Here is a 12574-nt window from a genome sequence, read left to right as displayed (position 1 = left end):
ATCATTCCCCAGGGGGGAAATAAGAAGGAGTTTGTGTATATCTCTGTGGGTGTTGTATAGTGATTGAAGGATGCCTTGGAGAATTCCATATTTTGTGTCATCTCTGGAGATGGGGATATTACCCAATCTATCAAGAAATCATTCAGAGAAGGGGAATACTTTAAATAATATTGTCATTGTTACATACCAAACCCTGGATTTCCTTATAGCCAGAGTCAAGAAGGATAAGTAATATTTTGGATAAATAGCAGGAAGAAGGAAAACCCAAGACTGAACACTTATGAGAGTTAAATCTGAGTTATAGGAGTTAAATCTGAGTTATAAAAGGAGGAGAACTTCCAGAAATTTTTATCCATTACCTGGTGTTCCTTTGTTGTTTATATTAATTTTAAAAAGATGGGTTAATTTCTCAAAGACCCATGCAGTCATATGATATATGGCCACCGAGACCATATAACACCAGTTCTGAAAGACCCACACTGGCTCCCAGTATGTTTCCAAGCACAATTCAAAGTGTTGGTGCTGACCTTTAAAGTCTTAAACGGCCTCAGCCCAGTATACCTGAAGGAGCGTCTCCACCCTATCGTTCAGACACTGAGATCCTCTTCTGAGGGTCTTCTGCTGGTTCCTTGACTGCGAGAAGTGAAGCTACAGTGAACCAGGCAGAGGGCCTTCTAATAAATTATTATTATTATTATTATTATTATTATTATTATTATTATTATTATTAAATTCCTAAGCATTTCTGGTCACTGGTTTGATAACAACGTAACCTGTGCCTACTCTACTTTACCCTACATTGCACATTCTGCGAGTTTATGGTATTACATGTCGTATCTGTACCAAATATTGAAAAATGTAAATAAGAAAAGATTGGGGTGGAATAAAGGAGAGGGGACTGAAGCCATTGGTCCCTTGGAAAGTTGTTCATTGCCACCCACTCACAACATTTCTCTGATGAAATTAGGGACGTCCTAAGGAAAAGTTGGGATCAAATCAGAATCTGGGATGGCTTATTATGTAAATCCCGGACGTTCAGTGGAAAATAGGGACATTTGTGGGGTCTGATTCCTCCCATATAAATGACTGGCTATAGCAAGTCAATGGTGGTGTGTTTTACATTTTGTTCTGCCCAGTCCCTGGATAAATTAAACAGTCACCTTCTTGATGTACAAAAGTTGTTTCCTGATTGCATTGTGGTGATTTAATTTAAAAAACACACAAAAAACCCACCATGCATAACACTATGACCTCTTCAATCATAGATAAAGGGACCCCTGACCGTTAGGTCCAGTCGTGGATGACTCTGGGGTTGCGGCACTCATCTCGCTTTACTGGCCGAGGGAGCCAGTGTACAGCTTCTGGGTCATGTGGCCAGCATGACTAAGCCGCTTCTGGCGAACCAGAGCAGCGCACGGAAACACTGTTTACCTTCCCGCCGTAGCGGTACCTATTTATCTACTTGCACTTTGTGCTTTCGAACTGCTAGGTTGGCAGGAACAGGGACTGAGCAAAGGGAGCTCACCCTGTCATGGGGATTCGAACCGCCGACCTTCTGATCTGCAAGCCCGAGGCTCTGTGGTTTAACTCACAGCGCCACCCGCGTCAGTCATAAGGTCAGCCTAAAATAGATATGGCATGATGGCTTTCTGGTGTGCTGCCTGGTACATATCTCCCTTCGTATGGGAACACTATATGAACCCCAACTTTCCCTTCTGTTTCCTCGATGAATGCCTCCCTTTATTTTCATTTTCTGTGAGTTCATGGAACTGTTAGTTGGTTATATGCCAGAGTTAAATGAAAGGTTTAGCCTAAAAAATAAGGGGAGGGGAGCTAATGGATTTCTAATGATGTTCCAGCGTTGTTCATCAGGAATTGCTTCCCTTCTCCCTTTCATTTGACCTTTCCCCCTTTCCTTGCTGCAGTTCTACAGAAGAAAACGATACCATGGAAATGTTAATTAAAGCATAGACCGTTCTGTTCCACACTGATTTATAATAGTTTCCTCAAGTGTTGGGCATTTTATTGGAGGTTTGTATTGTTTATTTGAGAGTATACCTGAGCTCTGCCACTCTCTTTGTCTAATGAATTAAACATTTGAATCCTTAAAGAAAAAACAAGGAATTAAGATAAAGCCCCACTTTATCCTCAGCTAACAGTGTAGCCCATCTATTGATGGACCAAACCTGAAACTAAAACACTGCAAAACTGGTTTCTCTGGAGATGACCTTTGTGGGTCAAATCCTCCATCAGCCGTCGGCTGTTATAACAACACAAAGCTGTAAATTTGGAAATCAGAATGTTCTATTCATTCTCAGAAATGTAAAAGTGAGATGTGAAGAGTCCGCATAGGAGAGCCAGCTATCCCAAGGGGAAGGACTCACTCTCAGTCATCCTGCCAAGTGCAAAGGAGGTATTGTCTCACATAAGATGCAAATGTGTGGTAGAATGTGTGAGGGAAGTTTTGCTATTCAAATGCACACTGGAGACTCAGCTATACAGCGGCAGATATAATGTTTTAAGTGCATTATACAGTGGTGCCCCGCAAGACGAAATTAATTCGTTCCGCAATTTTTGTCGTCTAGCGAATTTTTCGTCTTGCGAAGCACGAAATCCCATAGGAATGCATTGAAAATCAATTAATGCGTTCCTATGGTCAAAAAAAGTCCAAACAAAGCCAAATTTGGTACAACAACAGTTTATTAACTGCTCTTTAAAGTCACACATACTGTAAAGAGCAGTTCAAAAATTGAAGGGAAAATAAATAAACTTTATAAACATGACAGAAATACATTTAAAAATCAACAAAGTACAGTATACAGACATTTTCTAAGACTCTGGGGGAGCACTTGAAGAAGGCTCCTCTTCCACTCTTTGCTTCTTGGTCAAGAACCTGTCCATTGTCTGCTGCTTCATCCGCCTTTTCAGCAGCTCCCTGAAATACGACATGACCCTCGTATCATAAAAGTTCCCAGCGTCATGTGCCACGTGCTTCTCATGGTGGTGTAGATCTGCAAAAGTCTGCACCTCCTTCCACCTCTGGCAAATGTCCCTCAGTCTTTCGGAGGACAGCCGTTCCCCAGTTGCTTCCTCCTCTTCCAGTGAGGCCTGCTCCAGCGCAGCCTCTGCCTGCAGTTCGACCAGCTCCTGGGTGGTCAGCTCGTCGTCGTGCCCCTCTACCAGCTCGCAGACGTCCTCCTCCGTGACCTCCAGGCCCATGGTCCTCCCCAAGGCAACAATGTCCTGCACCACTGTTGACTCTGGTGCATCAGAGTCACTTGGTGCCACACAGTCCGGCCACAGGTTGCGCCAAGCGCAATTCAAATTTCTCTGGCTGATCCCTTTCCAGGCCGTGTTGACCATCTTCAAGCAGGTGGCAATGTCGAAGTGGTCCTTCCAGAATTCCCGCAGGGTGATGGTGGTGCAGTCAGTCACCTCGAAGCATCGCCTGAAAAGCTCCTTGGTGTAGAGTTTTTTGAAATTGGCGATGACCTGCTGATCCATCGGCTGGAGCAGTGGCGTGGTGTTAGGCGGCAGGAACATGATGTTGATGAAGCTGAACTCCTCCAACAAGTCCACCTCAAGGCCTTTGGGATGGGCAGGAGCATTGTCCATCAGAAGCAAAGCCTTCAGCGGCAGGTCGTTGTCCAGCAGGTACTGCTTGACAGCAGGGCCAAAAGCAAGATTGACCCAGTCCACAAACAGCACACGTGTGACCCAAGCCTTGCTGTTGGATCGCCACATGACACTCAGCCGCTCCTTGTCGATCTTGTGTCTCTTGAAGGCCCGTGGGTTCTCCGAGTGGTACACCAGCAGGGGCTTGATCTTCAGGTCGCCGCTGGCGTTGGCACAGAAGAGCAGGGTCAGACGGTCCTTCATGGGCTTGTGGCCAGGCAGCCTGGACTCCTCCTGAGTGATGAAAGTCCTTTTGGGCATCCTCTTCCAAAACAGCCCGGTCTCGTCGCAGTTGAAGACCTGCTGCGGAACGTAGCCCTCCGTCTTCACAAGCTCCAGGAACTCCGCTGCAAAGTCTTCAGCCGCAGGAACATCAGAACTGGCAGCCTCTCCATGCCTGACCACGCTGTGGATGCCAGATCTCGTCTTGAACCGGTCAAACCAACCTCTGCTAGCCTTGAAGACTTCTGGCTCGGCTGAGGTTCCTGGCTGATCCCGGATGAGGTCAGCATGCAAGGCCTTGGCCTTCTCACAAATGACGGCCTCAGACACTGTGTCCCCTGCACGCTGCTTCTCTTCTATCCAGATGAGCAGCAACTTCTCGACCTCCTCCAGGACAGCTGGGCGGTTCCTCACGATCCTGGTGACTCCCTTGGCTGCATCAGTCGCCATGATCTTCTCCCTCATCTTCAGGATGGTCCCGATGGTCGATGGGTTCCTGCCGTACTCCCTGGCGATGTCCGTCACACGCATTCCGCCGTCGTGCTTCCGAATGATGTCCTTCTTCATCTCCAGCGTCACCTTCTCCTTCTTCCTCTCGCCGGCCACCGCAGGAGCAGTCTTCTTGGGTCCCATGGCAGCACAGGTCCTACCTTCGTAAACTAAGAAACAGGAAAAAAAATCAGTGATGTGCTTCAAACCCAAAAAATACAAAAGCACCCAGCCACCCACCACACAGAAATTAAAACCCAGAACCAAGGCCTTGAATCCCAAGCACCCCAACCCCAAATCCAAAATCCCAAAAACCCCCAAAAAAGTTTTAAAAGTTGAGCTTACCAAATGGATGAAAGAGAAGTTCTGGAAAAGCTTCAGCAATCAACCACCGAAGTCCTCAGGAACCTCAAATGGCTGTAAAAAAAGTTTAGGAAAAGCTTCAAAAATCACCAATGTCTTCAAAAACCTCAACTGCTCCCACAGACACGCACCAACCCACCCATAACACAGAAATTGCAAACCCCTCCTCAACTGCTCCCCCAGCCCCTCCCCTACTGCTGCAAACCCCTCCTCAACTGCTCCCCCAGCCCCTCCCCTACTGCTGCAAACCCCTCCCCAACTGCTTCCCCACCCAGACAAAAAAAAATTCAAAAAATAACAACAAAATTTCAAAAAAAAACAGCCATGCCTAGTGGTCACAGAAAATCATAAAAATTCCCAAAAAACCCCCACATGGTCCCAGATTTCTGCAGAAACCTCCCCCACTGTTCCCCCAGCCAGCCAGCACTCAGAAATTCAAACTCAGAAAAAAAAATTTGAAAAAAACAGCCATGCCCAATGGTCACAGAAAATCATAAAAATTCCCAAAAAACCCCCACATGGTCCCAGATTTCTGCAGAAACCTCCCCCACTGTTCCCCCAGCCAGCCAGCACTCAGAAATTCAAACTCAGAAAAAAAAATTTGAAAAAAACAGCCATGCCCAATGGTCACAGAAAATCATAAAAATTCCCAAAAAACCCCCACATGGTCCCAGATTTCTGCAGAAACCTCCCCCACTGTTCCCCTAGCCAGCCAGCACTCAGAAATTCAAACTCAGAAAAAAAAATTTGAAAAAAAACAGCCATGCCCAATGGTCACAGAAAATCATAAAAATTCCCAAAAAACCCCCACATGGTCCCAGATTTCTGCAGAAACCTCCCCCACTGTTCCCCTAGCCAGCCAGCACTCAGAAATTCAAACTCAGAAAAAAAAATTTGAAAAAAAACAGCCATGCCCAATGGTCACAGAAAATCATAAAAATTCCCAAAAAACCCCCACATGGTCCCAGATTTCTGCAGAAACCTCCCCCACTGTTCCCCTAGCCAGCCAGCACTCAGAAATTCAAACTCAGAAAAAAAAATTTGAAAAAAAACAGCCATGCCCAATGGTCACAGAAAATCATAAAAATTCCCAAAAAAACCCCACATGGTCCCAGATTTCTGCAGAAACCTCCCCCACTGTTCCCCTAGCCAGCCAGCACTCAGAAATTCAAACTCAGAAAAAAAAATTTGAAAAAAAACAGCCATGCCCAATGGTCACAGAAAATCATAAAAATTCCCAAAAAACCCCCACATGGTCCCAGATTTCTGCAGAAACCTCCCCCACTGTTCCCCTAGCCAGCCAGCACTCAGAAATTCAAACTCAGAAAAAAAAATTTGAAAAAAAACAGCCATGCCCAATGGTCACAGAAAATCATAAAAATTCCCAAAAAAACCCCACATGGTCCCAGATTTCTGCAGAAACCTCCCCCACTGTTCCCCTAGCCAGCCAGCACTCAGAAATTCAAACTCAGAAAAAAAAATTTGAAAAAAAACAGCCATGCCCAATGGTCACAGAAAATCATAAAAATTCCCAAAAAACCCCCACATGGTCCCAGATTTCTGCAGAAACCTCCCCCACTGTTCCCCTAGCCAGCCAGCACTCAGAAATTCAAACTCAGAAAAAAAAATTTGAAAAAAAACAGCCATGCCCAATGGTCACAGAAAATCATAAAAATTCCCAAAAAACCCCCACATGGTCACAGATTTCTGCAGAAACCTCCCCCACTGTTCCCCTAGCCAGCCAGCACTCAGAAATTCAAACTCAGAAAAATTTTCAAAAAAAAACAGCCATGCCCAATGGTCACAGAAAATCATAAAAATTCCCAAAAAACCCCCACATGGTCACAGATTTCTGCAGAAACCTCCCCCACTGTTCCCCTAGCCAGCCAGCACTCAGAAATTCAAACTCAGAAAAATTTTCAAAAAAAAACAGCCATGCCCAATGGTCACAGAAAATCATAAAAAATCCCAAAAAAAACCCACAAGCCCCCAGATTTCTGCAGAAACCTCCCCCACTGTTCCCCTAGCCAGCCAGCACTCAGAAATTCAAACTCAGAAAAATTTTCAAAAATAAGCAACCTGGCACAATGGTCACAGAAAATCATAAAAATTCCCCAAAAAGGCCCACAAGCCCCCAGATTATCGCAAACCCCTTCCCAACACCAAGTCCTTGAATCCCAAACACCCCAACCCAAAATCCAAAACCCCCCCAAAAAGTTTTAAAAGTTTAACTTACCAAATGGATGAAAGAGAAGTTCTGGAAAAGTTCTGGAAAAGTTTTGGAAAATCTTCAAAAGTGAGCAAAGTCTGATAAAAGGCTACCAAACCACGTGCTAACAGTTGCTCCTCGAAGCCAAGTCGCAACTGCAGCTGCTCAAGCTAAGCACCCTTGGTTTTAACGGTTTTTACACAAAGGAAACAATGTCGCGAGACGTTTTCGTTTTGCGAAGCAAGCCCATAGGGGAATTCGTCTTGCGAGGCAAATCGCGGACAAAAAAACCTTTCGTCTAGCGAGTTTTTTGTCTTGCGAGGCATTCGTCTTGCGGGGCACTACTGTACCAATGCGACATTAGATGGCGCTGATGAGCTAATGGCAAATTCTATTTATCTATCACAGTAGTGATGTATATGGAATTGAGAGCTGGACCATAAAGAAGGCTGATTGCCAAAGAATTGATGCTTTTGAATTATGGTGCTGGAGGAGACTCTTGAGAGTCCCGTGGACTGCAAGAAGATCAAACCTCTCCATTCTGAAGGAAATAAGCCCTGAGTGCTTACTGGAAGGACAGATCGTGAAGTTGAGGCTCTAATACTTTGGCCACCTCATGAGAAGAGAAGACTCCCTGGAAAAGACCCTGATGTTGGGAAAGACTGAGAGCACTAGGAGAAGGGGATGGTAGAGGACGAGATGGTTAGACAGTGTTCTCGAAACTACCAACATGAGTTTGACCAAGCTGCAGGAGGCAGTGGAAGACAAGAGTGCCTGGCGTGCTCTGGTCCATGGGGTCATGAAGAGTCAGACACAACTAAATGACTAAACAACAACAACATCTATCACAACTTTTTTTATATAAAAAAGTTGTATGTGTGCATATAAAAGTTATATCTGTTATATCTGTGTAGATTGAGCCTGGGTCACATCCACGCCATACATTTTAAGCACTATTATAGTGCTCCTACAGCCATGGAGAACGCTGGGAACTGTAGTTTGCTAACTGATTTCACAGAACTTCAGTTCTATTATTATTTTATGTAATTCACAGTGCCCTTGACGAACAACAGCTCCCAGAATTCTCCACAACTGTTAAAGCGCTATAATAGTGCTTAAAATGTATGGTGTGGAACACCTTGAGTGACCACAACACCGTATTTAGCATTTGTATAATTGCTGCCAGTGTGTCTCTGCATGTATTTGAGATGGAATTTATATTTGGCAGGGAGAAGCATAATGAGAAACTTGCCGTCTAAACGAAAAGGGAGGGGGAACCCCAAGAAGATAATAGTTGACAGGGAACCCACACTCAGGGTGGACACAGCTTCTTAAAATGTTCTCCTTATAAATGCATATACAGTGGTGCCTCGCAAGACGAAAAGAATCCGTTCTGTGATTCTCTTCGTCTAGCGGTTTTTTCATCTTGCGAAGCAAGCCCATTGACAGATTAGCGGATTAGCGCTATTAGCGCTATTAGCGGCTTTTAGCGGCTTTTAGCGTCTTATCTGCTGATCGGCTTTTAGCGGCTTAGAAAAAGGGGAGGAAAAGGGGAAAAAACCCGCAGGAACTTGCAAGACATTGTCGTCTTGCGAAGCAAGCCCATAGGAAATTCTAGCGAAGCACCTCCAAAACGGAAAACTCTTTCGTCTAGCGAGTTTTCCGTCTTGCGAGGCATTCGTCTTGCGGGGCACCACTGTATGTGGAAATAAATTTGGAATACCTGCTTTTAGCACTAAATGATCGTGCACCTAGGAAACGCACCCACAATTACACCCCAAACCCTGGCATTAGATCTTGTTTTCCACAGCCTGCCATTTAAGAAATATGCAAATTGCTTAAAGGGAGATAAATCTGTTTTAGTGTTATTTATCCTACCATTATTTGAGATTGTAGCAGTGTTGTTGTTGTTAAAATGATTCCAGTGGGGCATTTTTAAGTCCATATTTTTGGCACTTTTGATGACCTGGTTACTGCTGCTCAATGAACCTCAAATTGCTTACCTATCTCCAGTGCTTTTTTTCCTAAAAAATTTTTTAGGCGTACTCTCATTTTGACTCAAGCAAATCACCATTTTATAGTTCAAATCAGGAAAAATAAATACAGTAAATGGACAAAAGTACAATGATCATGCATTGCCTCATTTCCTACTCATATTGAAATAATGCCCCTCAACGAGGCCAAACTTTCATCAGTAAAACACCACACATCCAAATTCCACACTGCTTCACACATTAAATGCTCGCTTCCGTCTCAGACTCAGGAAACACCAGGAAAGGAAAGGAAGCAGCCATTGGAGGTGGTGAGAATGAAACTGACCAATCGCCATGCTAGATGCCAACTCCTACTTCACACATTCAACGCTCGCTACTGTCTGAGGCTCAGGAAACACCATGACAGGAAAGAAAGCTGCCATCGGGGATAGCAACGGAACTGACGATTCACCATGCTATTCACCAGAACTGACGATTCACCGTGCTAGAGAAGAAACCTTACATTTTTTTAAAATTGTTGGTTGCTTCTTTTCCCGTTAGATTCACAAAATGTTTAGGGGTACGTGAACCCCTGCGTCCTCCCCAGAAAAAAGCACTGCCTACATTAAAGCGATGAGATGTTGGGAGTGAAGAGGGGATGTATTTCTCCTTGACACAAACTGGAGGAAAAATATATCGACATATGACAAAGTACTGCTTGAAATTAAAATGTGTGCCTTTACCAAGGAAGCAGTGTGCTGGTAGCACAGCATGCCATTGAACTGTGTCAGGTTCACAAAAAATAAAAGTTTACTCATGAATTTATTCCAGCAAACTCAACAGTTTTGAGATTATATGGTGAGAAATGTTTGTTTGCTACTGGATGTACTTATAGCAGGTAGCTTCCGCTAAAGTTGGCTTTATTTTTTGTTTTTGTTTTGTTTTTAGAAATTTTTATTATAATCCAACGTCTAAAAGAACATATACATTATTAATAATAGAACAAAACACAAAAAAACAAGGATAATAAAATAATTCAGGAATCAATATACAATCTTTACGTTCTTGACTTCCCACCACCACGACGTGACCTCTATCTCAACGATATGTACAGCAGTATCTTTTGTTAATCGTCGTGTTCTACCTCGCGGTTTTTATATTATACCTACTGTGATTTTGGTGTTTCCTAATATCATCTCCATGTATGAAAAGAATTTGTTCCAGTCATTAATAAATTTAGTATTTTTCTGATGCCTAATCTTCTGCGTCATTATTGCTAAGTCAATATATTCAATTAGTTTGGTTTGCCAGTCCGTGATTGTTGGAATGCTGGGTTTTTTCCAGTTCTGCGCTAGCAGAACCCTAGCGGCTACTGTTGCATACTGGAATAGGGTTTGGTCATCCTTATTAATCTCACTACCCGCCATTCCCAAGAGGAATGCCTCGGGTTTTTTTGGGAAAGTATACTTTAGCATCTTTTTTAGTTCATCATAAACGGAGCCCCAGAACTTCTTTACTTCATCGCAGGACCACCACATATGGAAGAAATCTCCCTCTTTCTTTTTACATTTCCAACAGTTCTTATCTCCGGTTTTATACATTTTAGCTAATTTTGATGGGGTGATGTACCAACGGTACATCATCTTTTCCATATTTTCTCGGAGGCCGACACATGCTGAGAATTTCATATCTTTGGTCCATAATTTTTTCCATTTTTCATATTCTAGGGGGTGTCCTATGTCTATAGCCCACTTGATCATAACCTCTTTGACTTCCTCATCCATAGTATCCCAATCTAGTAGTTGGTTATACATTTTAGTTAGGAGCTTAGACTTCCCTTCTATTATTTCTAACTGGAATTTGGATTTGTTTTTACTCATTCCAGCTTTTTTATGTTCATTCCATAAAGAATTAATTTGGTGGAATTGTATCCACCCCGTTAGTTTATCTTTTAACTCTTCGTAAGGTCTAATTTCCCATCCTTTCTCAGATCTTTTCAAAAGTTCAGCATACGTCCATCTTTTACCTTCCATATTCACTTTTTTAATTACTAGAATGTCTATGGGTGACAGCCATAATGGGGTATCTTTTTCTACCAAGTTCTTACATCTATTCCACACTTCCAGCAACGCTCCTCTTATGATGTGATTAGAAAAACCTTTATGCACTCTCCCCTTATCTTGCCATAGGTAAGCATGCCACCCAAACCTAGCATTAAAACCCTCCAAGTCCAGCAAGTCGGTGTTGTCCAAAACTATCCATTCCTTCACCCAGCATAAACACGAGGCCTCATAATATAGTTGTAAATTCGGGAGCGCAAACCCACCTCTATCTCTTTTATCAGTGAGCAACTTGTATTTGATTCTGGCCCTTTTGCCCTGCCAGATAAATCTGGAGAGGGTCCTCTGCCAGTTCTTAAACATTGTTGTGCCCCTGATTACCGGGATGTTTTGAAATAGGAATATCATTTTAGCAAAAATGATATTCCAAAAACGCTAAAGTTGGCTTTAGATATTCCTTTATGACACAAGGAACTGGGAACACGTTTGCCATGTAGCACTGTTTTCTCACATACCTGCAAATATATTTATTTATTTAATTACCCAAGATGGCAGTTCTCAGGAAGTCACCCAACCAGGCACTCACCAGATCCAGACTTGCTTAGCCTCATCAAGGTGGTGGCCTTATGTGCTTTACCAGAACATATACCTTGGTATACAGGAGACATGTGTATATGTTGGTGTAAAAAAAAAAAAAAGTTACTGATTCACACTTGCATGAAAGAGTAAGTGGGTGTGGCTTAGCAGGCTTTTGACAGCCCCTGCTCTCCCCTTCTCAGTCTTTTTCTATTTATGCTTCCTGAAACAATCAAAGAAGGAGCCATGCTGCCATGGCTCCCTGCAAGTTAACTGAATTTCTCTAAAATGAAATTTTACAGCCTGCCTCTTTGCTAACGGAAAGATTGCATGACCCCTTTTTTGTAAGGAAACCAAATTATTTTCTTTTAAAGTCATTTGAAACCTTTGCTTCTTCTTTGTTTTACCTCCAGGGAATGGGGACTTGTCTGATGTAACTTCTGGAAACTCTGAGTAAAACATTCACTTACTTGCAAAGCTAAGTGTCTGTGATTTATTCTAGCCTAAGTATTTTAGTGGGGAATGTTTGTTTAATGGTAGTTGAGGTCAGATGAAAAAAATCTAACCAAGTTTGCCATGCCTGTGCTATGGCTGGACTTAGGTCATGCCCTAAACTTTTAAAATCTGTTGTGCAAGAGCAGTTGTCCTGAAAACTGTGTGCTCTGCCCTGTAATTTCACATTCAACACATTTCATTTCCCATTTCTCCCTGTTGGAACTTTGAGAAAATGCAATTCCAGAACTGGCACATCTTTAAGCTGTTCCACATTTCCAGGGAAATTTTTTTATACATTTCAGTCCTTCTACTTTCTGATTCGAGGACAGAGACTAAGGAAATATAAAAAGGTAAAGGGAACCCTGACCATTAGGTCCAGTCGTGACCAACTCTGGGGTTGCGGTGCTCATCTCACTTTATTGGCCGAGGGAGCCAGCGTATAGCTTCTGGGTCATGTGGCCAGCATGACTAAGCCACTTCTGGTGAACCAGAGCAGTGCACGGAAATGCCAT

At 43.2% G+C, this 12574-nt stretch overlaps 2 long non-coding RNA genes across 2 annotated transcripts in view; one reads left to right on the top strand and one right to left on the bottom strand.

Moving 5' to 3' along the window:
- LOC310691273 overlaps window positions 1-12574 on the bottom strand; it is a 146872-nt gene that overhangs the window by 88722 nt on the left and 45576 nt on the right. The window lies entirely within an intron of this gene.
- Window positions 4581-12574, top strand: part of LOC310691260 — a 218811-nt gene continuing 210817 nt past the window's right edge. Inside the window, exons 1-2 of the long non-coding RNA XR_014518432.1 lie at window positions 4581-4711; window positions 6967-7304. This is a non-coding gene — a long non-coding RNA (uncharacterized lncRNA). The remainder of the gene's footprint in view (window positions 4712-6966; window positions 7305-12574) is intronic.

The sequence above is a fragment of the Podarcis liolepis genome (assembly GCF_965112155.1).
Source record: "Podarcis liolepis genome assembly, chromosome: 1".
NCBI classification, from domain to species: domain Eukaryota; kingdom Metazoa; phylum Chordata; class Lepidosauria; order Squamata; family Lacertidae; genus Podarcis; species Podarcis liolepis.
Note: the sequence above shows the minus strand (reverse complement) of the source record. Positions and strands in the feature narration are given on the sequence as shown.